We start from the raw sequence: 25,185 nt of genomic DNA, 5'->3' as shown, positions 1-25,185 counted from the left end.
TGAATATTCATCACACCTGGTGTCTATGTTAATGGCAATGCTGTGTGACGTTTTCTTAGCCATAAGTAATGGTTTGGCTGTTTAGGTCCCTACAAACACAGAGTGGTTAAAGTATTGCTGTATTTACAGTGTACTCATTTGATTTTTGCACTGTCCGAGTGTGGCACAAACTGTTTAACTGTTGACAGAAAAAAATATAGACCATATAAACATTGTGAGTCACTTTGATATATTTTGAAGGGCATCAACTGTCAACAATCTCATCCACTAAATTCACGACATAAATTGGATAATTGCAATAAACTACAATCATTTGTATACAACGTTGCATATATTATGGCATCAGAACTGCATTCACAAACAGCCATAACAACATGTTATTATTTATACCTGTTTATTACCCTATAGATAAGGATAGCCTGGTGGCAGACACCGGACTAAAATGCACTGCAATTATTCCTGTGAAACATACGGTGTATATATGCATGCATACATACATTCACCATACAATATATACTGTATATAATATGATGGCAGAGCATTTTGCAGAATATATTATTATTTAAACAGTTACATGATCAAATGCTATACTGATAATGTCTTGCTAAATGTTCCAATTTGGTAAGCTGTATTTCAACAATTGAGTTAATTAATGAAGCATACGTTGAGGTTTTCTTAGACCTCTTAGGTGATTCCAATATAATCTCCTGTAAAAAATAGGAGAAACCAGCAGCAGGAGTGGATTTGGGATATTTTACATAAATATATAATATGCTGCTAGCAGGGCGATTAACCCATTCACAACTGAGAAGCCATTGATGTCTACTTCAAACAGCAGTTCCTTCTCTGCAATTATCAACCCTTGGCTGCTTTCAACGTTTCTTTGGTCTTTGAAAATTGCTAATTTTGGCTCCGTGAAACCCTTTTCATCAACCACTTCCTGAACTCGTTTTCCAGGTTATAAAAATAAGATACAGGTTGATGACATGCTTCTTTTTACAGTTGTAAGTACATGATATACCATAGAAAAGCACATTGTATCAACACGCACAATATTGTTTTGCATAATTCATGATACCTCATAATACGAGAATGCCTGTTGACCTTTTTCACTGGGACCAGGTGGACGTAATCATTTGTCCAAAATATCCATAACTTTATAGTTCATTGCTTCATCCATGGCACTAGGGTCAAGCTCACTTTCCAGTGCTAATATCTGAGGGGTATATTTGGTCCAATTCTTTCTCATTAACTCAACAGCTCCTTCACCACACATTTGCTCGAATTCCACCAATACCTGCATGAATACTACATCATAGTACAATTTTGTTGCAGCAACATCTGATTTGCACATACAGTGAAATGTCAAGGTATTCTGTGAATGTATGTATGTGGGTGGTGTGGATTAAAATTATTGTTGGCACTATTGAGCCAATGTATATATATACAGTATAAGAATGGAACAATGTTTGGCCATCTACCAGTATTGCAAAGTTGATGAAATGAAAATTTTCCAGACCAATGTGAATGTCCACGTTGCACGAAATAGCACAGTAGGAGAAAACATGCAGGCATACAGCAAATCAATACAATTTTATTACATACAAAGAAGGGAACAGCAATGCCTGAGGCTTATAAAAATTAACAAAACAAAGGGGCAGTGCAGTTCTTCAAAAAGCCAAACTTTGAATTAAGAGGGCATGTATAGTGAATCACTTCAGATCACCAACGGTACATTGAAAACCCTTATATGCAAGTAAAAGCAAACAAGTTGTTTGCCACTGATAGCACAATATCAAAATGCATCATATCCATTTGAAATGTCTGAAGAAAGGAAAGTCAGCAAGGATGTCTGTCATTCTGATAAGGCAGCAATTTATTAGCAGACGTCTCTGTTCGTGTGTCAAACTTAGCAAATTGTTGATGGTGATACATATATCACATTGGTTGCGGTCTTCTTTGACTATCTCTTTTGAAAGGGACTTCATGTCCCTGTCGTAGCCGACCTTGTCATACTTTCTTGGTTTCTGGACTGTTGCTTCGGTTGCTACCATGACAGCATTCTCTTTAGCAGCTATCTTGCTGCTTGGCTTCTTAATAGGCTCTGAATACCTCCTCTTATTTCTAAAGCTCTGGCTAAGATAGCTTTGCATAGATTGCTACAAAGTATAAACAGGTAGTCATTACAAAACTAAACCATATACAGTGGAACTTCACCAATAGGGCCACATACAGCTGGAAAGCTTTAAATTTAAATTTTATTGTTTGGCTGTCAAATTGGCTTCTACTATATAGCTGGTACAGGCTGCTATATATACCGACTGTTCATGTTTAGTACATGTAATGGCCTAGTATTTCACTACGCATAGGTATGTGCACTTTCACACAAGTGGAATTGGTAACTACGGTAGTATACTATTACAGTATGCTATGTCTCGCTACATACTGTAGCAGAAGTTTCTTTGTAAATATTAAATAAGCAACCGTTTGTATAGAGTGTATAAGCTACTTTTGAGCATTCAAAATTCTATGCTCGTAATGTGATAGCTACCATATGAATTTGCAAACAATAATATTGTTGACACTAACTAACAACAATATTATTAAACCATGTCAGAAATTTTTTTGTCATTACAAGAACTATTATTCTATTGTTTTTCTCCTATGTAACAACCACAATGGCTTTCCCGAAATCCACAGTAACTATCACTGATGCATACTTATAAATTATTGTGAATTTCAACTGCCAGCCAATATTTCAGTGTACACTGTACAAAGGAAGCAAAATACATAGCAAAATATTAAACGGTGTGCAAAAATGCAGGAATCCAGACATACATGTATTACTATTATTAAAATAGCAATGGTACAGAGGAAAAAACAACTGAAAGAACATTTTAGTATAACTACCTGTATCCATTCCATTGTAGAAACATGTCTCAACACCCAAGTACAATTGAGAAAAGAAATGAACACTCGTAGTGGTTTGAATATGTTGTCATTTGTTAGAAAAGTAGTGTCATTAATGCTAGTAACATTAGCATAAAATATTATCCCAGTGATGGTACCATTAGTTACTGTGCGGTTGAGAAGATAAATTGTTACCACTAATGCTATTCCAACAAACAGGATCACCAAAACTGATGAGAATGTGTATATTAGTACAGTGTATACACCGTGATGATCCAAATACCATACTAAGTGAATGTTGACACTGTGAACAGAAGACACTAGTCCTGTTAAACTGACACTGTAAATCAGGATTTTGTAAATTGATGAACATACTGAGTATGTGCTATTACCAGATATTATCGATGCAATCCAACTGTTTGGAGGACGTTTAATTGTTATATGATAAATTTCACATTCTTTAATGTGTAGAAATTTATTGTTGAGAAGGACCGGATCACAATTGCATATTCCATTTAGCAACACAAACCCAATGGGGCAAGGTCTTAGCTTAACATAAAACACTTCATATATTTGGTAAAGATAAGGCAATACTGTTAGGAAGAGTTCACAAATTTCAGTAGCATTAGAAACAATAGTAAAGTCCATTATACAAGAGCAAAAGGATAAAAAGTTAATCAATTGGTTTTGGTGAACTATTTTACAGGCTGAAGATGGAAGTAATCTGTTTTGGGTTTCAACATGTAAAGTTGCCTCCATGGCAAACAGAGTTCTACCTGTAATGTTTGACCAGGGTAAACTTGTCCCAGCACATCTAACCTGCAATCAGTAACATTCTTTGAGCAATCATGTGTTCATTTGCCATGTGGTTGGTGTTGTCCTGGACAATTTGTTCATTAATAATTGTGGGATCATATCTGTGGAATACAGAAGTATTTATCCACCTACATACAATGGGATGTATGATGATGAAAAAGTTTTTACATGCTTTTATTATGGCATTACTGATAATGTTGTTATCCAAAATGATTCTGTAATCATGGGGTTTGTATTTGTGGAAACATTTTGTGCTCCAATAAACTGGAATGTACAGTATGGATAAGGAGTACTGTATAGATCACGGTCGACATTTATTAATTCTTTTTGAACGGTGTTGTTAGATATTGTAATGCTGCTGTTTTGCTTTAACTTTATATAAGTTGAATCTAAATGAAGAAATATAACTTGATCACAAGTACATGAATGAATTATGATGTCATTACCAAATATAACATCAGATGCTTTGAAGGTTATAATAAACTGCAGTGGTATGAATATTCGATACGTTTATTGGCCCCATAATTTGTACATTCACTACAATAAAAGATAGTAGTACATCAGCCTTGAATATACCAGAAATTATTGCAGGGCCTAAATAAGAGCATTTTGTTTTATATTTAGGGAAACATTTCAAACTGTGTATCACTAGAAAACCACACTTATTTATTTAGAACAACACAAGTTTTTATAGTTATATTGTTGTTGTGAATGATATAGTTGATTGGAGTATTGTTGATTGGAGTGTTTGTGATCTCTGTATCAATAATTATTCCAATTATGCGATGAAAATTTTAATGAACAGCTTGAAATTGGAATATAGGTATTCTGAGTAATGGTAAATTGATTAATGATCTCATAAAGACAGTTCCCAATTAATACAGTATTGTAAGTTAGAGATGAAGCCATATCTATAAACAAAATCTTTTGATCTACATTATGAAAATGAGAGTTACTAACTGGGATGGATACATTATACAATGTTTGCAGTAATCTTATAGCAATACATTCTGGCACAGAATCAGTGTATGGAGTAACTTGTAGAATGTCACCATCCGGGCTATAAATACTGATAACATCCAACACCAGGGGCTTACATAGGAATTTTGAAAAGCGGTTTCCACTACAGCTAAGTGACTGTTATATTAGAGTAGTTTATATTACCTGACTGCTCTATTAGAGCATCTCAATTTTTTCACCAAAATCATAATTCAGAATGCTATAAATGTTACTATCAATCAGTATCATGTTAGAAACTATAGATAAAACATTTAAATGTGTCCTGTTCCATGATAGATTCCAGATTCTGGAAAACTGAAGTTTCAATTTCTTAATGTTTCAAGTAGTGTGTAAAATCCAAACAGGTTTCCTGAAACTCCTGGAAACCCCCCTAGGTACGTCGCTTGTGTAACACTATAAAGTGATGATCACAACTGCTATTTGATAAATCTTTGTATGTTAAAAGGATTCCATGATAATTGAAGTATGCAATAGATTTTTTATCTGTTAATCAATAACAATATTATATAACTGAGACTTTCCTAATAAATTATTTGCAACTAAACCATAGCGTAAAAAGGTAACATTTCCAATTTCACATGACCAAAATTCCGTAAGCATCAAGTTAGTTTCATGAACATAAGCATGGATTAAGTCACACTGCTGAAATGCTATGTTTCTAATAACAACATACCTGGAGTCAGTTATGTATATACATGATTGGAAACAACTAATTAGCACTACAGGTGAAGAGTCTTTGTCAGTTATTCCATAAAATGTTAAGTTGCACAAGCCACATAACTCTATGTTTGGTGCTACCTGGTGTTCTCCAGGTAACAAGTGATATTCAACATTTGACACAACAGGTAATGTGCCATTATTCTCAAGTAAGTATTGACTGAGTGTAGCGCAGGGTTCAGACGGACAACTTGTATTTAATGAATTATCTGGTAGAACATAAATCACATTGTTAGCACAGACTGCCCAAATCTGAAGAAACACTAATCCACACATTTCTGCCATTATCATCACTAAAGCAATTATTATGCAGTGAATAAAATTTTTAAATGATCGATGTGTGGTAGCATATTTATATAACAATGCATTGTTTAATTAAGATTTTTCTTTGTTTATTAAACTAATAACATCAGCAATATCTTGCATGTTTTAAATATTATGTGATTGGAGTTGGTTTTATTATGGCAACATTTACAGTGACCGTGATGATGATGATGATGATGATTGATGATGGTGATGTTGAGGCTGGTGGTGGTTGTGGTTGTGGTGGTGTTGGTGGTGTTTGTAGTGGTGGTGGTGGTAACTGATGTTTGATGATGGTGATTGGTGATAAGGATGGTAATGGTGACTGGGATGAACATCATCATGATGACAACAAACAGAATGATGACAATGACAAGGAGGACAGTGTCACACTGACATTGTCAATTCAAGTACTATTCTACTGGTGCTGCTCCTTGTGGTGGTGGAGGTAGTGTCAGTGGCATACTATAATGCAGATGCTGCAGTTAAGATTGTTGGTACTTTTGATTGTTGTATTAGTAGTGCTGGTAGCACTGGTGGACATGATGGTGCCTGCGGCCTTGTACTGGTGCTTGAAGTAGTGCTAGTTGTTTTGGCGGTAGTTATAGTGGCTGGTACTAATGCTAGTGGCTGGAGACTTGTATACTGGTACTTGTGATTCTAGTACTAGTACATTATAGTAGTACTGTTATTAGTAGTAGTTCCATTATATATCTAAATAAACTATATACCTAAAAGCAAGTATCTTTATGTTGTATTACAGACTGTACTGACCATACACATGGTGAGAAGTGCCATTATAATTATGCAATACATACATTACATTGTGACTGTATATACATAATTATACATATCAAAAAAGTATCTGCTTCTGTGTCACATCATGTATTAGTCCACAGACATTATTCCAGTAATAACCATCAAGTGTGGTATGCGTACACAAGTAACACAATAACATGATCAAGGATTAACATTGCCATGTTACAAGATACTGTAACATTATTATTACTGTTCTGCTATAGTTTACATGTGTCACTCCTTAAAAATGGATGTGTACTAATTCTTGTTCAATAGCTTGTAAGTTCTCAGAATAGTTATTTTATCATCCTTCAACATTTTAACACCGTTCTCATTCATGTACAAGATAACCACTAGTGTGGATACACTGACATTCTGAATCATAAACTGCCAAATCAAAATCAATAGTGTGCAGTATATGTATGCATATTGGAGATGAGGGATAGTAGTAAATAACAGATGTAAAAAGCCTTTGGAAAACTCTGTTATTGATATACAGCCTAGACTAAATGTGACTGGGCCAGTGAAAATAGGGCATGTGGGCACATGATTTTTGCTTACTTTTTCAAAGTTTCATCACTCATAACGTTTTGTACCATTATGCTATGGCAATGCAGTTTTCAACTCTTAATATGCTAATTGGCTTTATATTGCAAGTTACAGAATGCAAATATTCTATTCGAATACTGAGATATGATCTGTAACATTACGGGGTATAGTTTGTGCCCACATGCCCTGTTTTCGCAGGCCCGGTCACAAATATGGATCACCTCGTACAGGTCTGTGAAATTGCACTCAGTGGAAAAAAGCATTCTACTGGTGTATTAAAAGGGTAAACAGATAAACATTAGTTTGTAGTTGAAACATTGAAGTTAAACCTTTACAATACCTTTCTCAATGTATTTCATTAGCAGACCTACTGTAGGATATTGCAGCAATGCACAGTACATCCTTTTGTTTCAGGCCTGCACCTAATATGCTGGAATAAGTTTTAACAATTGTGGGTCTCCTCCAATTTTGTGAATATAGCTAACTCCAGAATTATATCTTGTTTACAAAAATAATTAGGAACTGACTGGAATAGTGGAAGGGATGTAGCTCTTCTGAATTAGTTAAAAGGATGAATTAAACCTTCTATCTTTTTGATGTTATGTTTGTAGGAGTGTGTGGGTTGAAAAATGTTAAAAACTCAATATAATTTGTAAAAATACTCTAATAGAGTAGTCATCATTTCGTCTTATATACAAAAATCTCCTGAAAAGTGATGGGATCGAATGCTGATTTGACATTACCAGTGTGTGTATTATACAGGCACCAAGAAAACACCTGTCCATTTTAAATTTACACATTTAAAACTTGCTACTGCGTATATAAACACTGTGGACTGTCAGTTTGCTTATTAACTATAATAATGCTTCAACATTCTCCTAATATCTCACCTAAAAACATGTAGCTGTATGCTTCATAACAGACCATAGTGATGCATACTCATTATGCAAAGTACCATTACATGCAATGCGTACTTTAAAATGTGTCTGTATTCGTTCACATAATTGCCTGCATCCTTGTCATATTATCATGTTGATCATTAGTCCACAGACATTATTCCAGTAATAACCATGAAGTGTGGTATGTGTACACAAGTAACACAATAACATGATCAAGGATAAACATTGCCGTGTTACAAGATACTGTAACATTATTTTATTATTGTTCTGTTATAGTTTACATCTGTCACTCCTTAAAAGTTGATGTGTACTATGTAATTCTTGTTCAATACCTTGTAAGTTCTCAGAATTGTTATTTTATTACCCTTCAACATTTTAATACATTGCACATTCATAGATAAGATAGCCACTAGTGTGGATACATTGAATTAATTTGTGAATGCAAAGTAGTATGGCTGAAAAAAGTTTAGCAGTTCAGCCTAATATAGAGCAATATACTGAATGGCTATTTGGAAAATAAAAGTTGAAGAATTTCCTTGATTTGCAAAATTTCATTACTTAATGTACATTGTCCCCACTTTTGAGAAATGATAGCAAAATGAAATTTTACCATGTAACTTACCTTACCAAAGGATGTTTACAGCATTAAAGAATTTGTGTGGTAAACTAAAAAATGTTAATATATATATTCATACAACATGAAGGTTATGATTATCACAACACTACACCAATATGCTACACTTCCACAAGGTTCATTGCACCACAGCTATGCTACTCAGTCGCTTATAATACTTTTAAAGATGTGTCCGTGCCAGCCACTGCAGCTGGTACTTTAAAGTGCTAATGGTCTAAAAACAATTTTAAGATGTTGGGATCCCTGTACAGTTATCCAAATAGCTACACACATATCCTTCTCAATCTGAGTTTATGCTAGCACTATGGTGGTGAGGAGGAAGGGAATTTATACCACTCACTACTCACTAAGTATGCCTTCAAGTTTGGTTATGGATATGTGTTAGTCATACAGTTGTCTAAAATGTCGGATATGCACTGTGTGCAAGTACATCGATTGTTCGTTAATAAGATGACAAACATTTCAATGCAAAATTGTTAGCATTTATGTTAAACTTAGACACAAACCATCAAACTGTAACTCCAAAGAATAAAATACCAGCTGCTTCATACTCACACAGTCAGTAGCTCTGTGCTGTAAGCTAATGCAAGATGTCTGATGTCACTGCAAATCGGAAGAGGCTGCCAATAATCAAGCAATAATCAGATGAACATGACGTGAGAAAACATGCACTCTTAACAAGTCTCCCCTAAAGTCGTTTTAACTTCCTTTCATGCTGGTGGACTGGCAGGGAACACTACACAGGGACCCTCAACAACACTTGAGTGTGGCAATGAGCATGACAACGTGTGCATTAAAGCAAGGTAGTATTAGGCATAATGTGTGCAATATTTTGGAAAAAAAGTATTATGTGAATACAGTACAAACAAGTTGAGCTGAACCTTGAAAACAGCTAAAAAGAAAAATGGACTTTTGCCCCAAGAGAAATAACATTTCGGCCAACCAGATGATTTGTGATTACAGTAAAAGTGTCAAAAGCACACACATAAGGTTTGGCACCACTACTAGTCTGGGTAGTAATGAACCATGTATTTTATGGCTTCCCAACAGGAAATTTATGGTGAATTTTTTCACTGCACAGTAAATTCGGAAGTGTGAAATTCACACCATAAAGTATGATTATCACACTAAATGCCTTTTATACCGTAGGTATGAAAGCCATTTTCATACCAAACCCCTAAGTATGATCTGGAGGAAGTATGAACTTCACACGAGCATCTGTATACTTCTGTATTTGTGACTGGATTTTGGTAAAACGATCCAAATCGCACATTAGAAGTTCCGAGATAAACGGTTTTAAAGAATTGAAGCCAGCATAACTCTCCAAGGATAGCAAGCACGCGTATGAAACTTACACAAAAGATGCATCAATCTGTTACCTTTCAAGCCACTTCCAGTTCTTGTAGCTGCTTGTACAGTTTCCCGCCAAATAAGATAGAAACTCTGAGCAGTTGGACGAGCGAAGTAGTATCACGAGTGCTCACAAAGGGGTGGAGGCTGGGGGGTGGAGGCTGGGGGGTGGAGGCTGGGGGGTGGAGGCTGGGGGGTGGAGGCTGGGGGGTGGAGGCTGGGGGGTGGCGGGGAGGGCAAAAGTTAGACCTCAAAATGGAGGCAGACCACGATTGGAGTCCAGACACCAGATTACAGGGCTGTGCTGGCTCCTTAGTGGCTGATATGTAGCAAAATCAGCAGAGAACACGTCTGGCCAACATTATAAGGCTGTCCACCAGTAAACCACTGACTCTTGCCAAGCCAGGTCCTTCACAAGGCCTGAAACCGCCATTTGAGCACTCCACACCACCCAGAAAAGACGTGTGTTAAAACCAGCCTCGTGTAGTTTGAGTAGTGCTGAGGGTCAAAACTTGTAGTACGATAGTGTAGCTATCCACTGGTGGTGTTAGTTTGATTTTGCCTGATGTGCGATTTGGATTGGTTCTGTAAAATCTGGTCACATTTATCCGTGATATTTGCGCAGTTTGTTAGCACGTGATGTTTACAGTGAGTCCTATTCGAGTTACTGCCTTGTACACGTCGCCGTTCAGTGCCATAGACTTTTTATGAAGTTTAATCTTCGTACAACTAGTACGACAGTGAGTTTAGCATGCTTATAATATTATACCGTTGAACTGCAGAAAGAAAATCGTCTTTTTGCTGTAGCCACTTATGTTTGCGCAAGACGTTTCCAAGGTCCTAAAATCGAATCACCCACCATGCCCATGCGTGCATAATGCTGCTAGCTAGCTTTCTTAAGACAACATTACAGTATCTACCGTTAGAAATGCACCTATGCATGTACCCCGTACTGGTAAACATGCACGTGATGATTAATGGATAATGATAAACACACAGAAATCAATTATTTTAACAGTTACAAAATTCTTGTTGACATGGTTGAGAGGCACAGGTTCCATGTACTTCACTGTTGACACAAACCGATAATTCTGGCACTGCAAAAAAATGAATACATAACTTCCTAGTACACTTACTATTGGCACGCAACATGTACATAAAAATGTACCAGTGTACAGATAGAGACTGTACGCACAAAATCACACACAAAAGTTGTGCCTACCCAGAGAGACACCTGTGCACTCCTCAGGTGCTGACAATTCCTTTTGTGGCAAATAACCCATACTATGTCTTGCAGGTGAAGACGTGGGCACCCTAAGCTCCACTTCAACCAAAAGTGAGATGTGGGTAATTGGTATGCGCTACACACTCAACTCAATAACACATCCTACAGTACATTTTCCACATAATATTTATTAAACACCAATTAATACAAAGCTACAAGCTCTAATTGTTAGGATACTTTCACATGCCAACAGTCACACACACAAGTGACTTGCACACACATCATTTGGTGGCCTAAATTTTGAGTGCTCGTTAAAATAAGATGCATGCACTCTACCCAAGCATTTTTCTCTCTTGAACGTAGTCATTTAGCACTACACACTGATTATAAATATATGAGCAGTCTTCCATCCCTTTGTACAACATGACTTATAATTAATTTAAGCAGTATAACATCACACTGTAAAGCATGATTTTAGTGCACACACATGCGCACGTACACACACCTTTCCATTCCAGTCATTCTCCACATTACAAAGGACAGCCGAACCTAAAAATATGATGAAAAATACACAATACCATTTCTATCAACTGTCTTACCTGATCAGAATCGAGACTTCTTATCTGATCAGGATCAGGATAGAGAATTCTTCACACAGTAATCTTGGCAACAGGGGTAGTATGCAAGTAGAATACTCAAACACACAACAGCCTGATCCTCTGTATAATAGTGTTCCTCTTTTAGCCACCTTGTTCAGGAAACCTCAACAACGTAGCTCCCACAACTTACACAGAATTGTCATCTTTTACATTACAGCGTAGGGTATCATCCAAGTCCTGTAGAGAACAATAGTACATGTACACCCCTGTATGTTAACATACACTCATGAGCAAGGGCCAATGAGTTTGGATAATAGAGGAACCACTGTATTAGGATGTGAACAAAACCGTCCACTGTAACAAGCACACATCACTATACAAAACCATAATATACTTGCACTACACTGTACTATACAGTGGTTTGGTTTTCCTCATAGGTAACAATTTAATCCTCTGATGTGATTCTGACTGTAAGATTGGTAACTGAAACCTATAACTGACTACTCTATTAGGGTTATCGTATTGACTGCTCTATTAGAGTACTGCACTGACTGCTCTATTAGAGTATCTCAATCCCCTGCAAAATTCACAGTGGCTGAAAGGTAATCCAACCAAAACCAGAGCAGTGGACCCCTTGCTATGGCCCTGTTAATCAGGACTTAATTAAATATACATGTAATTATGTAGATGCTTATCACACATACATAGACAGTAAGAATCCTTACACTTTGTCCAGTAATGTTTCTCACTCACTGACTGACTGCACACTCACTCACACTGCACACTGAGAGACTTACCATCAAGTTTTACGTTGTTTAACGGTTTCCCCATAAGCAGCCGGCCCACCACCAAGTATAGACTTCTAGCAAATAATAATATCTTGGCTTCCAGTTCACCTGAAAGGAGAATGAAGCACATTTCGAATAATTAATGAAACTGACAAATGTCGTAGTAATAATACTAAGGTTGAACAGCTTGTGAATTCATGAGCTGCTCACCAGAAGAACAAGCATGCATCCACCCTTGAAGCTCATGACATGGATCTAAATGTGCCTTGCTTCATGAACTATTTCATGATAAGTATATATCACAGTGAATCTCACTTAACATAAGCTTCAGCTTGATATGGAAGTACCGTAATATTATTTAGATAACGGAAAATGTTTATAATTTTTCAATACCGTCCAGTACTAGCTACTGTGTATATAAATGAATGGGCTTCATTTATCCAATTTATCCAATTTTTCCATTATCTATACTTACAGTAGGGTCTGATGAGTTCGGATACCTGTAATTAGAGAGACCACTGTATTTCAAATGCACTAGAAATCCTTAAGGAAGAAAAAATGTGCATACTTTACATTTATTTTAACCTGTTCACTTTTGAGGTGCATTAATTAGAGTTATCCAGTTTCCCCATGACACCCACTGAAGTTCTCACATAAATGATCAGACAAGACAAATGGAATTTCTCAGTGAATAGTAAGAAGATACATTTCCAATGAAAATAAATTAAGGGCATAGACATGTGAGTGAAGCTTAAGCTTCGTTCTTGGTCAACAATAGCAACTGAGCACAAGCAGGCATCAAAGCTGGAACCATTTAATACCAGACCGATGCTCCAGCCAACTGACTTTTATATGCTGCCTCACACAGACGTACATGCACCTGCTACTGTACATAAACAAATTAAAGCAAAGCCTCTGATAATATCTGACTTGTACTGTAAACAATGAAAGTTTGGCATGACTTTTAAGTTGGCGAATCAACTTGCAAAGCAGGTTGGCAGATGAAACTTTGGCGAATTTACCGCACAGCCAATAGTGAGCAATATACGTAGCTAATTGATGAGTAAAAGTTATGGCAAATTTTTTCAACTCACCAAATTTGCCAACCTTAAGACACGCCAAACTTTCATTGCCATAATGGTCTGCCATGATGTCACTATCCAATAAATTATTTCCCTATTCTCCACCTTTAGATGGTCAGAATGGGCATTACTGCAACTGAGATAACATTCTGTACAGGTAAAAAACAACACTCCTTAATTGCTTAATTGTGCAACTTTTGCAGGGTTAGAAAGGGATGAAACATTCCATAAGACACTATGAAGATGAGTTCCCTGTCAGAAAAATCAAAGACATTTTAAGCTAAATAAAGATAACTCTTTACTCATTTTAATGACACATTATATGTACAGGGTTCATTAGGTTCTTATGAAGTACTGTACGTAGCTGCAATTGATGAAATATTTGCTTATTGTCAGGAAGAACTGTTAGATTACCAGCCATTGTATCTGTCAAGGTCATTTACTGATTTACTGTACCATCACCTTTGTTTATAAGAATTCATTATATGGATGCAAATTAACAAGTTAGCATGTGGTTTCAACAGAATTGTAAAAATTATGTAATCACATTAGCGTTTGATTGCCCATCCCACACGCACGCACGCACGCACGCACGCACGCACGCACGCACGCACGCACGCACGCACGCACGCACGCACGCACGCACGCACAGTTGGGAATTCTTTGGTGGAGAGCAAGTCTACTGACCTTTTGCCTAGAAGCTGATCATTAGAGGTCCAGGAAATATTTATCTTATTACAGAATACTAATGGAACACTATCCAATTCTCTCTGAGTGACAGGGTTTTGCAGATGATTAAGTTCATCTGTGACATACAGTAGTCACATCTATTTTGGACCAAGATATCTGCCCCATTGTCACATTTTTGAGTTACCAGGGTTTAGTCTCCTGGCAAAGTCTCTGAGCAAGGCATGCTCGCATCTTGTGAGATTAGATTTAAAGTATTCCCTCCAATGTTGCAGTATAGTTGCAAGCTTACTTACAGTAGTGCTTATCACTGCATTATTATTTTCTCTCAGTGTCAGTTCTATTAGATGGTGTTTTTCGAAGATTTCTTATTGTATGACAGAAAATATAATGTAAGAGCCTTGCTGTTGGCACGAAGCTTAATATGCCTTGATATGATATGCCTTCAGCTTGATATGATCATACTGCGATATATTTTAGATACCTGTACCAGTATCATTTATAACTTTTCAATCACTACTTTGTACAAAAATAAATGGGCTTCAGTTTTTCCATTATCCAAACTTCAGTACTTAGGGCCCAATGAGTTTGGATAATAGAGGGACCACTGTACTTCAAATGTAGTAGCTATAGAACTACTGTATCTTAAGGAAGAAAATATGTGTATACACTTGGCATTTAGCCCATTCACTTTTTGGTGTGCATTAATTAGAGTTACCCAGTTCCCCCATGGCACTGTGCTTAAATACACTAAAGTTCTCACGTATATGATCAAACAAGACAAATAGATGAATAATAAGGAGACACATTTTCAACAATAAAATAAATTTACGGACATAGATGTGTGAGTGAAGCTTAAGCTTCTTGGTCAACAATAGCAACTGAGCATAAAGCAGGTTGAACCATTACCGATGCTCAAGCCAATTAACTTATATATGCTGCCTCACATAGATATATACACAACTGCTACATAAACAAAGCAAAGCCTCTGATAATAATAGATGACTTAACAGTAAATGACGAAGTTTGGCGTGACTTAAGTTTGGCGAGACTTAAGTTTGGCGAATCAGCTTGTGAAGCAGGTTGGCGGATGAAAGTATGATGAATTCACCACACAGCCAATAGCGAGCAATATAAAATAGTTAATTGATGAATAAAAGTTTAACGAATTTTGCCAAACTTAAGTCACGTCAAACTTTCATCGTTTATGGTATAATGCTCTGCCATGATGTCACTATAATCAATGAATTATTTCCCCTTTGGATGGTCCATAGCAACTAAATATTAGAGAATGGGCATTACTGCAACTGAGATAGCATTCTGTACAGGTAAAAAACAAACTAGTTAGTTATGCAACTTTTGCAGGGTTAGAAAGGGATAAAAGATGCCATAGGACACTATGAAGTGTTTTCAGAAAAATCAAAAGCATTTTAAAGCCAAATGAAGATAATTTTTTACTCATTTTAACACCACATACATGTATAAGGTTCAATAGATTCTTACACTGTATGAAGTACTGTATGTACATGTAGCTGCAATTGATGAAACATTTGTTTATCGTCAGGAAAAACTGTTAAATTACCACCCATTGTATCTGTCAAGGTCATTAATTTTACTGTAGCATCACCTTTGTTTATAAGAACAAGGTAGTATATTTCATTACATGCATGTGGTGTTGCATATAGCACAGCTTTAGTAAATTTAAGCAGTCTCCAGTCACACTAGATAAGTGTTGTTGATGGTGCAGAAAAGTGCATTGCATGCACACACACATAGAGTACATGCACACCAGCACAGACTACGCACACATATACCCTACACAAACTTATCTCACATTTATCAGCCCATTCTGTTTCTTGTGAACAACTCTCATAAGTAAAACACACATCAATTTAGTATCTAGCAATTACCTAAAATGTATTGGTATAATGACTGGTAATAAGTGATATCAATACATCACTAGCACAACACAATGCACACACACACACACAATGCAAAAGCAAAGCCTTTGACTACGGTAACGCGGTCATGCTTATCCAGTGAACTAACACTTTGTCCTGTGTTACTAAACACCTGGAATGGGTCATGTTATAACAAATGAAGGTGTACATGTATTTGCAGTAAACTGTTTATCTAGTGCTACCGCTGTCGCAGGTTATTGAGGCCAGATACTCAGACTCAAGCAACAATGCAGGCAGCTTGGGGCATCAGTGGAATGGAATATTGGGTTTAAATAGTGATTTGTTGCTATTAACTGATTATGCCCAGATGGTTGTAAGGCGGAACTTTTCACCTTGGACAATAATGGTGATAATATGCTTAATACCTCTGTTGATTTGCTAAACTGTGTGATGGAATTTAGTTTTGGTGGAGCTGATAGTGTGTATCAAGGCCACCTGGAACAATTGGCTTTAGCATGTCTCAATATTCAACATCTCAAGTTGGAGCAGTATTAAGTTGTCTACGCTTTCACACTTGTTTATAAGACATCTGCCAATTATCAACACTTGCATGAGGCGTGGCACTAAATGGACTTTAAAAGATTTCTTCTTAAAACTACTTCCGTAGGGAACTTACGGTTCTACACGGTTTTACAACTTGTTTATCAGACATTACATTAGGGCTTGTGTACACTTCGTGTCTTTAAAAGTTATTGTAGGGATTAGAGGTTTGATCGAAGAAAATACGCATATGAACAAACCAGGATTAGATAATGTCAGTGTTAGATGGACTGTACAAACATGGGTAAGTTGACTGGTATAAGATGTAACACAAGGTTGAGAAATAAAGTGAAATATGTCTAAATACGCGTTAATACCGGTCACAAAAAAACTACTACTACTACTACTACAAAAAAGATTTTTTAAATTACATAACGCAATACAAATCTATTGAGAGATGTTGCATAATCCAGGGCTAATATTGCAAAACTGTCCCTACACGTAAATAACTCACAGTAGTGGCCACGCGTCTTTTAATTTGGCATGTGCTTTGTAGTTTCTTGGCCACGTGCCTCACTAACGTGAGTAGGGATGCGGCGATTATGCCGGCATAATTTCGGGCATAATAGGTATGTGTGTGAATCAGGAATTATGCTAGCATTTTGAGGTGATTATAAAGCTTTAACAGTAGGAAAATCTGCAGATTGCACAATTCCGTTAAAAAAGATCGAGATACTCTAATAGAGCAGTCACTGAATATCATTTACTCTAATAAAGCAGTCACATTGAAACGAAATACTCTAATACAGCAACCAGCTAAAGAATTAAGACTATTGGAAGCTTAAACATCATTGAAAATGGTCTGATACAGCAATAAACTGGCATTATTAGCCAACTATTGTGGCATAATTTTGGGAATAATGGGCAATTCTCAAAAGCATAATAGGTGATTTTTTGAGCACTGCTCAAAAGCATAATGCTCAATTTTTGGAGCATAATAGCCTCATGCCTAACCGTGAGTCTTGATTAATGCGCACTTCCTGGACCAAGAAGTTGGACTAATGACCTTTGCGTGATCAAGTGCATGGGCAGCTGGGGACGAGACTATAGATTTCTAGAAGATAGAGTGCACTAATAAATTCATGCAGTTACTCGTGTGTGACAGCTGATATAAGCAAGGATAGTAAAAGAACTTATAGTGTTATAGCGAATGTGTAGTGAAGTGTAGTGTATTTGAAGGTAGTTCAGAGTAGTTAGATTGTTACACAGTGATTACTTTGCATGCATCTTATTTAAAGATTACTGTGAGGATTGGTCTATTACTGTCTTTGCAACTGCATTCTCAGTGGAGTTACTACAAGGTGAGGAGTGTATTAGCGCTGTAGAGGGTACAAATACTACTATAAGCTACAAATACTACTATAAGCTATAGAATTTAATTCCATTATTCCACTGATCCGTTATTCCATATTTGTTTCCCCAAAGGATGAAACATATACAAATGTACATTACAATATCAAACAAGGTTGTAAACATTAAAACATATGTTGCTCATGAGCTCATCTGCTGGCATGGCTCACTGTGCCACCTGAACAATTGTAGCAACTAGTCACAAAAGGTAAGCTTGTTAATGCTAATAAGTTTTGATGGGCATTAAATATAAACAGAGACACATACACAATTTTTTGACACAATTACAGTGACCAGGCACACGCCTTTCAGTATGTGTGCCTGGTTACAACAGAGTTTGGAGACCTTCAGTATGTGACATATATATACATACAAGTGTAATTAAAAATTTCACATTAGTTGAGTAGGCAATAACACAAGGGGATCTATACCTGCAGCTATACTAGCGGACATTTAATTTCTACTTCAGTCTGGCAGCCTGAGCAATGACTGAAGTTGGCACTAGTGTTTGGGTGTCAGTAAGCATTCTTACTCCATTGCTGTTTAGTCAAATAAATAGTTCCGTGCCACCTGCCTGCTCAATATCGAATAGTAAGTTTATACTTACTGACACTAGCTGGAGAATCAATCTACAATACAACAAAAGCCTCTATGACCTTGACAGATACAATGGCTGGTAATCTAACAGTTCTTGCCCATCCCTGCACACACACACGCACACACACACACACACACATGCACACACACATGCACACACAGTTGGGAGTTCTTTGGTGGAGAGCAAGTCTACTGACTTTTTGCCTAGAAGTTGGTCATTAGAGATCCAGGAGATATTTATTTATGTTATTACAGAATACTAGTGGAACACTATCCAATTCTGTCTGAGTGACAGGGTCTTGCAGATGATTAAGTTCACATTTATTTTGGACCACAATATCTGTCCCATTGTCACATTTTTGAATTACCAGGGTTTTGACCTGGCAAAGTCTCTGGGCAAGGCATGCTCGCGTCTTGTGAGATTAGATACTATGAAACCTGCAGCTTTAATTTCTGATATTTCATTTTAGTATTCCCTCCAATGTTGCAGTATAGTTGCAAGCTCACAATAGTGCTTATCACTGCTTTATTATTTTCTCTCAGTGTCAGTTCTATTAGATGGTCCTTTTTGAAGATTTCTTATTGTTCGACAGAAAGTAAGAGCCTTGCTGTTGGCACAAAGTTTAAGCCCTTGTGTAGAGGGAATACATCAGACTCTGAGAGCTCTACAGTATCTGACAAGTTGGTAATGTGTGTTTGCACATAAGATACAATACATGGTATATGATCGTGAGCAGGAGCATATCAAATCCTATGGACAAGGGAGCATGTAACTGTAAACAGCAAAATTCGAACATGGCTGCCATGTACTATAATACGTATCTTTTAAAATTTCCTAATTAGGATATTATGTAGAGGCACATGCTCGAGTACATCACGTTTCCGCTGCGATGAAGCAAAGTTATGGAAACGAAGTTCAATGGCATGATGGAGGTATCTAGAGCACAGGCTTAGCAGGACAGTCTTTCTACAGTCACTAATCACGTAAAATCTTACTCCACTTGACTATTCCAAGCTCTACCTTCGACTCAATGATCTTCCTATTGAAGCAGCTTTACATAAGACGATAGAGTAGCAGCCAATTTAGTGTATCCCTGTTGTGCGTAAGAATGATGTAACCAACTATATACATAGTAACCTGGACGCCATGTTTGAATTTTGCCCTAGTATTGGTAGTGTACGGAGTTACAGTATACATGTACATGCTCCCTTGTCCATAGGATTCAATGAGCTCCTGTCGTCAGTACCTTTTGCAAAACAATTTCACTAAATCAGGCATGCACCCACAGCTGGCCTTTGGCTGACTGTGGGCACCACCTAAACCATTCACCTACAAAAGGTAAACAAATTATTCCAACACACCCGTTCTATCAGATAGCTCCTCACAAAGCAATGTAATTGAACAGTATTTTTGAATAAATCTTTAATATAAACAATTTTGTAGATGAGGTACGTAATTGAAAGTATGAAATGACAATTTGCTGTTATTGTGTCCTACCAATATACATACAGCTGTATGAAACAGAGCAGAATGCACTGAGACAACTTAATACATACACAAGAAGCACGCTGGTAGGATTAGTTTTACTACATTATATTCTATGTCATACTTTTTGATTAATTATGCTGTTTGAGTGTGGCTGTTTTGATAACATTTCTTACATTACTGTACTACACTGTATTAGTGAAATTACAGGTATCTGTATAACTGTACTGTATGAGCAAATATAGTACTTTGCGTGGGAGTATCAAAGTGTTGAAGGGTGCTTTACTAGTTTTTAAAAACACATGTGCTGTAGCAAAGGCCACAAGGCACCTGCAAAACTGAAGCAAAATCTAGCAGTGAAATTATTGTATATCACGGCTCTAAAAGCAGTCTCCATTCACACCGTACAGCACGATTCTAAGCAATTACTTGTGTGTAACAGTTGCTATCAGGTAAAGCTCATATTGGTGGTATAGAAAAGTACATTGCACATGCACCCACACAGACTACACACACATACTTAGGGTCCGCAATCCGAAAATTCAACTTTTACAAATCGATCCCCCTACCATTGTGGGATGTTCATTGTGGTATCCCATTGCTAGATACACCATGAAACCCGAGGCACGATTGTTGCCTTCACAGAAATATCGATTTTAATATTTCGTGAGAAGCAAAAATTATTTTTTAAATTTCGTGCTCCACACAAAGAACAGGATAGAACTTGCTGCTTAGCTAGATATTATCTAGAGTTGATGTAGTTAAAAAGTACGCACAGTAATAAGCAAATAACTCACTGGGTTCTAGGCACAGGGTTGCTTTCTCTCAAAAAGCAGAAAACGAAAGACAAATTTTCGAATTCAAACTGCCCTACCAGCCAAGACAAGAAAAGCCAACTCTTCCTCATAGTGATGTGATAAGGTTGGATGCATAGTCTGTCTATGCTGTTAGTCTGGAAAGGATCTGAGACTTCTCACCATCTGGGTGAAGAACGTCAAAATTTTCGTGCGTCATTTCAAGGGATTCTCTCAATGGTACCAAAGTGCTTTCCAGTACTTCTGATGCCACACTGGTCACTTAATTTTGTTTAGAATGATGATAAATGATGGATCAAAACGTTTGGTAGTAGTAGCAGTTGGTGTTTCTGTGATTTCATATGATGCAGTATACCAGCAGCTCACCAGGAGCTCCACCCAGCTCGAATCAAAAATGAAAGATTTTGTGCTTTTTTCGGTTTGGTTTTGGATGTTTTGCAGCATAATGGTGATGTAGAATGATCTAGTAAAGATTTGAAGCTGCTGTGGAGTGTGAGAGGTGAAGTCAAATTTGGACGATTTTGCTGCCTCCTTGATGCATACCTTAGAGCGAAGCGTGGAAACCGTGGATGAAATAATAATTGACAACTGCTGCTACCAAACGTTCAGGGACATCTTTTACCATAGTTTTAGTTTATAATTGATGGTTGCTGTGGCTGCAGAAGCGCTGGAAATGGCTAGAAAGCGCGGCATAATTCTTTGATGCTGCAGAAAATTTTGACGCTCGTCACCCAGATGGTGAGAAGTCTCAGATCTTTTCCAAACTAACAGCATAGACAGACTATGCACCCAACTGTATCAAAACACTATGAGGAAGAGTTGGCTTCTCTCGCCCTGGGTGGTAGGGCAGTTTGAATTCGAAACTTCGTATCTCTTTGTCTGTTTTTCAAAGAAAGCAACCCTGTGCTGGGCACCCAGCAAATCATTTACTTACTTCTGTGCGTACTTTTCAACTACATCATCTCTGGATACGATTTGGCTAAGTAGCAAGTTTCATCCGATCCTTTGTGTGGAGCACGAAATTTTAAAAATAAATTTTGCATCTGAAAACAATCTTTCTGTGAAGACAACAATCGTGCCTCCAGTTTCATGGTGGATCAAGCAATGGGATACTACAATGAACATCCCACAATGGTAGGGGGATTGATTTGTAGAAGTTGATTTTTCGGATTGCGGACCCTAACATACTCAACTCACATATGTATATCAGCCCATTCACCAGAAGCTGTTTCTTGTGAACAACTCTTGTAAGTAAACATGTATCAATTTAGTATCTAGCAAATACCTAAAATGTATCGGTATCAGATTGACTAGTAATAAATGATATCAATACATCACTAACGCAACACAACACACAGAGATGCACAATGCATTGACTATATATACCATAATGCAGTCATGCCTACCCAGTGAACTAGCACTTTCAGTTGTCCTGTGTTACTAAACGCCTTGAATGGATCGTGTTGTAACAACTTAACGAAGGTCTACCTTTTGACTGGCTAGTTTCTAAACTTAATAAAGCACGGGAAAAACATGTGTAGTAAGCTGTTTCCAGTGCTACTACTGTCGCAAGCAATTTACCCTGCCTCTTCAAAATTCTTTATTGCTATAATTGATAATTTTCAAAATTCATGCTCCACACAACAGCTTTTGGAGATAAGAATATAGTGGAAATGTTCAGTAGTAAGCTAAGAGCATCATTGAAATACAGTGAACTTGGTTGTGATTCTAAATAATATAAGTTTATTGGTAGATGCTATGCAATCACGTGAGTATAATGAATAAAATGTTGAGAAAACAGCATAACGAATAAAACCATGCGGAAGAGTATTTGCAGCAGGCGAAACAATGAATCTGCTTGGAGTGGCAATAAATTAAATACACTACGATCTGGGACTATTATAAAAAGGAAAAGATTCGTACGCACGCAATTTATTACAGTACACTCATACCCGTCTTATTTATCGCAGTATCTAGTAGTAACTTCCTCCTTCAGTTTTCGAATTTTAAATTCCATGTCACACCTGATTTTTTTTCTGCCGACTTCCCGAAGTTTTCAAACAAAAAAAAGGGAAGTCTTAGAGTTGTAACCTTGGTAACAGTTTAGTCGGTTTTCTGCTGAGTTTCAATAGTCTCTCTAGCTTTTAGCCACTCTGGCTCTCAGTTATGCGGAAACTATTGGTGTTTATTGTGCCACACGCCATGAGCAGTAGTCAGAATCCGTCTCAGGTCATGCGGGTACTGAGACCTGCCGAAGGAAGTTCAGGTTAGTGCGGGTGCGTGTTAATTTTAGAGAACTTAATTTGTGTATTGGTACTTAACCTACAGGCTCAGATAATTAAGTGGAACTCCAAGGAGCTCAACTCGTTCCTCTGTATCGACTGTGGAACCACAACTTAATAAAATAGCCAGCCGATATTTCTCAGTTTCCGCGACCTAATTGCAAAAGAATGTGGAGTGGCTGTACGAGACTAGCAGTGATGCAGTCGCATTAGCTTAATGGCTACAGTGTATGCAAATTTTATTTACAGTGGAACCTCAGTTATTAGGATTTTCGGTTAACCGAACTACGGAAATGACTGCTCTATTAGAGTAGTGACTGTTCTATTAGAGTAGTGACTGTTCTATTAGGGTATTTGAAAGTACTGATATTTAAAAATGCTATTTTAAGGTTATTTATACACATGCAGTTTCAGAGATATGGACTTTTCAGGCTTATGGACTACCCCTGGTCCCAAGGGGTTCGGATAACTGAGGTTCCACTGTGTGTTTATGACATTTTCTTTAGGTATGTCACCAAACCTGCATGACAAATGATCAGTGGAATTGGATCCAATGTTGGCTATAATGTACGTTTAATTTTATTTATACTCTGTTATCACTATAGAGATGTCACTGAACCTGACAACCAATACTGACCATCTAGAGTCTTGGTGATGGCTGTATGTTTATAAATTTCATTAGTTTGTGTTCATTATACTATTGTTTTCCTAGAGACATCACCAAAGCAAACAACCAATGCAGCCTGTCTAGAGTCCCAATGATGACTACAATGTACGTTTATAAATTTCATCAGTTTGTGTTTATTACACTCTGCTTTTCCTATATAGAAATGTCACCAAACCAGACAACCAATGATACTGACTGCGTAGAGTGCCACTGATGTCTACAATGTATGTTTATAAATTTCATTAGTTTGTGTGTTCATTGTTATGTTTTTCCTATCATAGAGATGTACAATCAGTGCTGACTATCTAAAGTCCCACTGCATGCCAGTGCTTACATCTAGAGTTCCATGCACTGATGGCTACAATGTACGTTTATAAATTTCATTACTGAGTTTGTGTATTCATTATGTTTTTCCTGTATAGAAAGATGTCGCCACAACGGACCACAACCGATGCAAGTCCTGCACTGATGGTTGAATGTACGTTTTATAAATTTCATTAGTTTGTGTATTCATTGTATGTTTTCCTTATAGAAATGTCACCATCCTGATAGGGACGTCACGTCAGAACTTGACAACCAAAACTGCATGGGCATCTGCTGTCAAATGGCACTGATATCCTATAAGAAGAAGCAGTGATTTTAACTGTGTTAACAATGCTGCATAAATACAATTAAAATGTATTTGAAATACAATTAAAATACAAACGATATTATAAATATGTTGGAGTGTGAAGGTCATACCACGGAAGTGGATTTGGTATGTCCCCTGTGGCAGAGATTTCACACCGGTTTCAGTGTGATATTCACACTTCCAAATTTACTGTGTGGACACCACTGTTGTGAATGAAAAGATTTTTAGAGGGTCAAGCAGTATTACACATTAGTCGAATTTCAAGAACATGTGTAATTGCATACTTGTCAAATGAGTCATATGTATTTAAATGCTTTTGAGGATTCAGCTCGATGCGTACATACCAATAGTATTATGCCCTTTTACTGTCTAAGGGGCCAATTCTCATGATTCTAGTAGTCTAATGTTAGGTTTTGGGTTCAGCCTTTACCTACTAATCCCAGTAGGGTTTGAGTTTAGCTTTACCTTTAGGAAGTGGT

The 25,185-nt window shown here is 37.1% G+C and overlaps 2 long non-coding RNA genes across 6 annotated transcripts; one reads left to right on the top strand and one right to left on the bottom strand.

Annotated features, from left to right (window-relative positions):
- Nucleotides 1-10,964: 10,964 nt before the first annotated feature.
- LOC136247194 (uncharacterized) lies at nucleotides 10,965-23,187 on the bottom strand. Of its 5 annotated transcripts, none has more exons than XR_010697175.1 (7): nucleotides 23,079-23,187; nucleotides 22,324-22,411; nucleotides 16,212-16,287; nucleotides 12,546-12,716; nucleotides 11,821-12,057; nucleotides 11,727-11,770; nucleotides 10,965-11,093 (listed from the first exon to the last, which is right to left on the bottom strand). It is a non-coding gene; the product is annotated as an uncharacterized lncRNA (long non-coding RNA). The 5 variants fall into 5 exon arrangements; XR_010697174.1 differs by having other exon boundaries at nucleotides 12,618-12,716; nucleotides 23,079-23,186; XR_010697177.1 differs by lacking the exon at nucleotides 16,212-16,287 and having other exon boundaries at nucleotides 23,079-23,186.
- A 541-nt stretch (nucleotides 23,188-23,728) lies between these two features.
- LOC136247195 (uncharacterized) lies at nucleotides 23,729-24,741 on the top strand. The gene is made up of 6 exons (XR_010697179.1): nucleotides 23,729-24,068; nucleotides 24,121-24,180; nucleotides 24,237-24,299; nucleotides 24,357-24,440; nucleotides 24,498-24,553; nucleotides 24,608-24,741. It is a non-coding gene; the product is annotated as an uncharacterized lncRNA (long non-coding RNA).
- Nucleotides 24,742-25,185: the final 444 nt, after the last annotated feature.

The sequence above is a fragment of the Dysidea avara genome, chromosome 2, assembly GCF_963678975.1.
Source record: "Dysidea avara chromosome 2, odDysAvar1.4, whole genome shotgun sequence".
Taxonomy (NCBI): Eukaryota; Metazoa; Porifera; class Demospongiae; order Dictyoceratida; family Dysideidae; genus Dysidea; species Dysidea avara.
The sequence above is the reverse complement of the archived record's forward strand: the minus strand, read 5'-3'. Positions and strand labels throughout refer to the sequence as shown.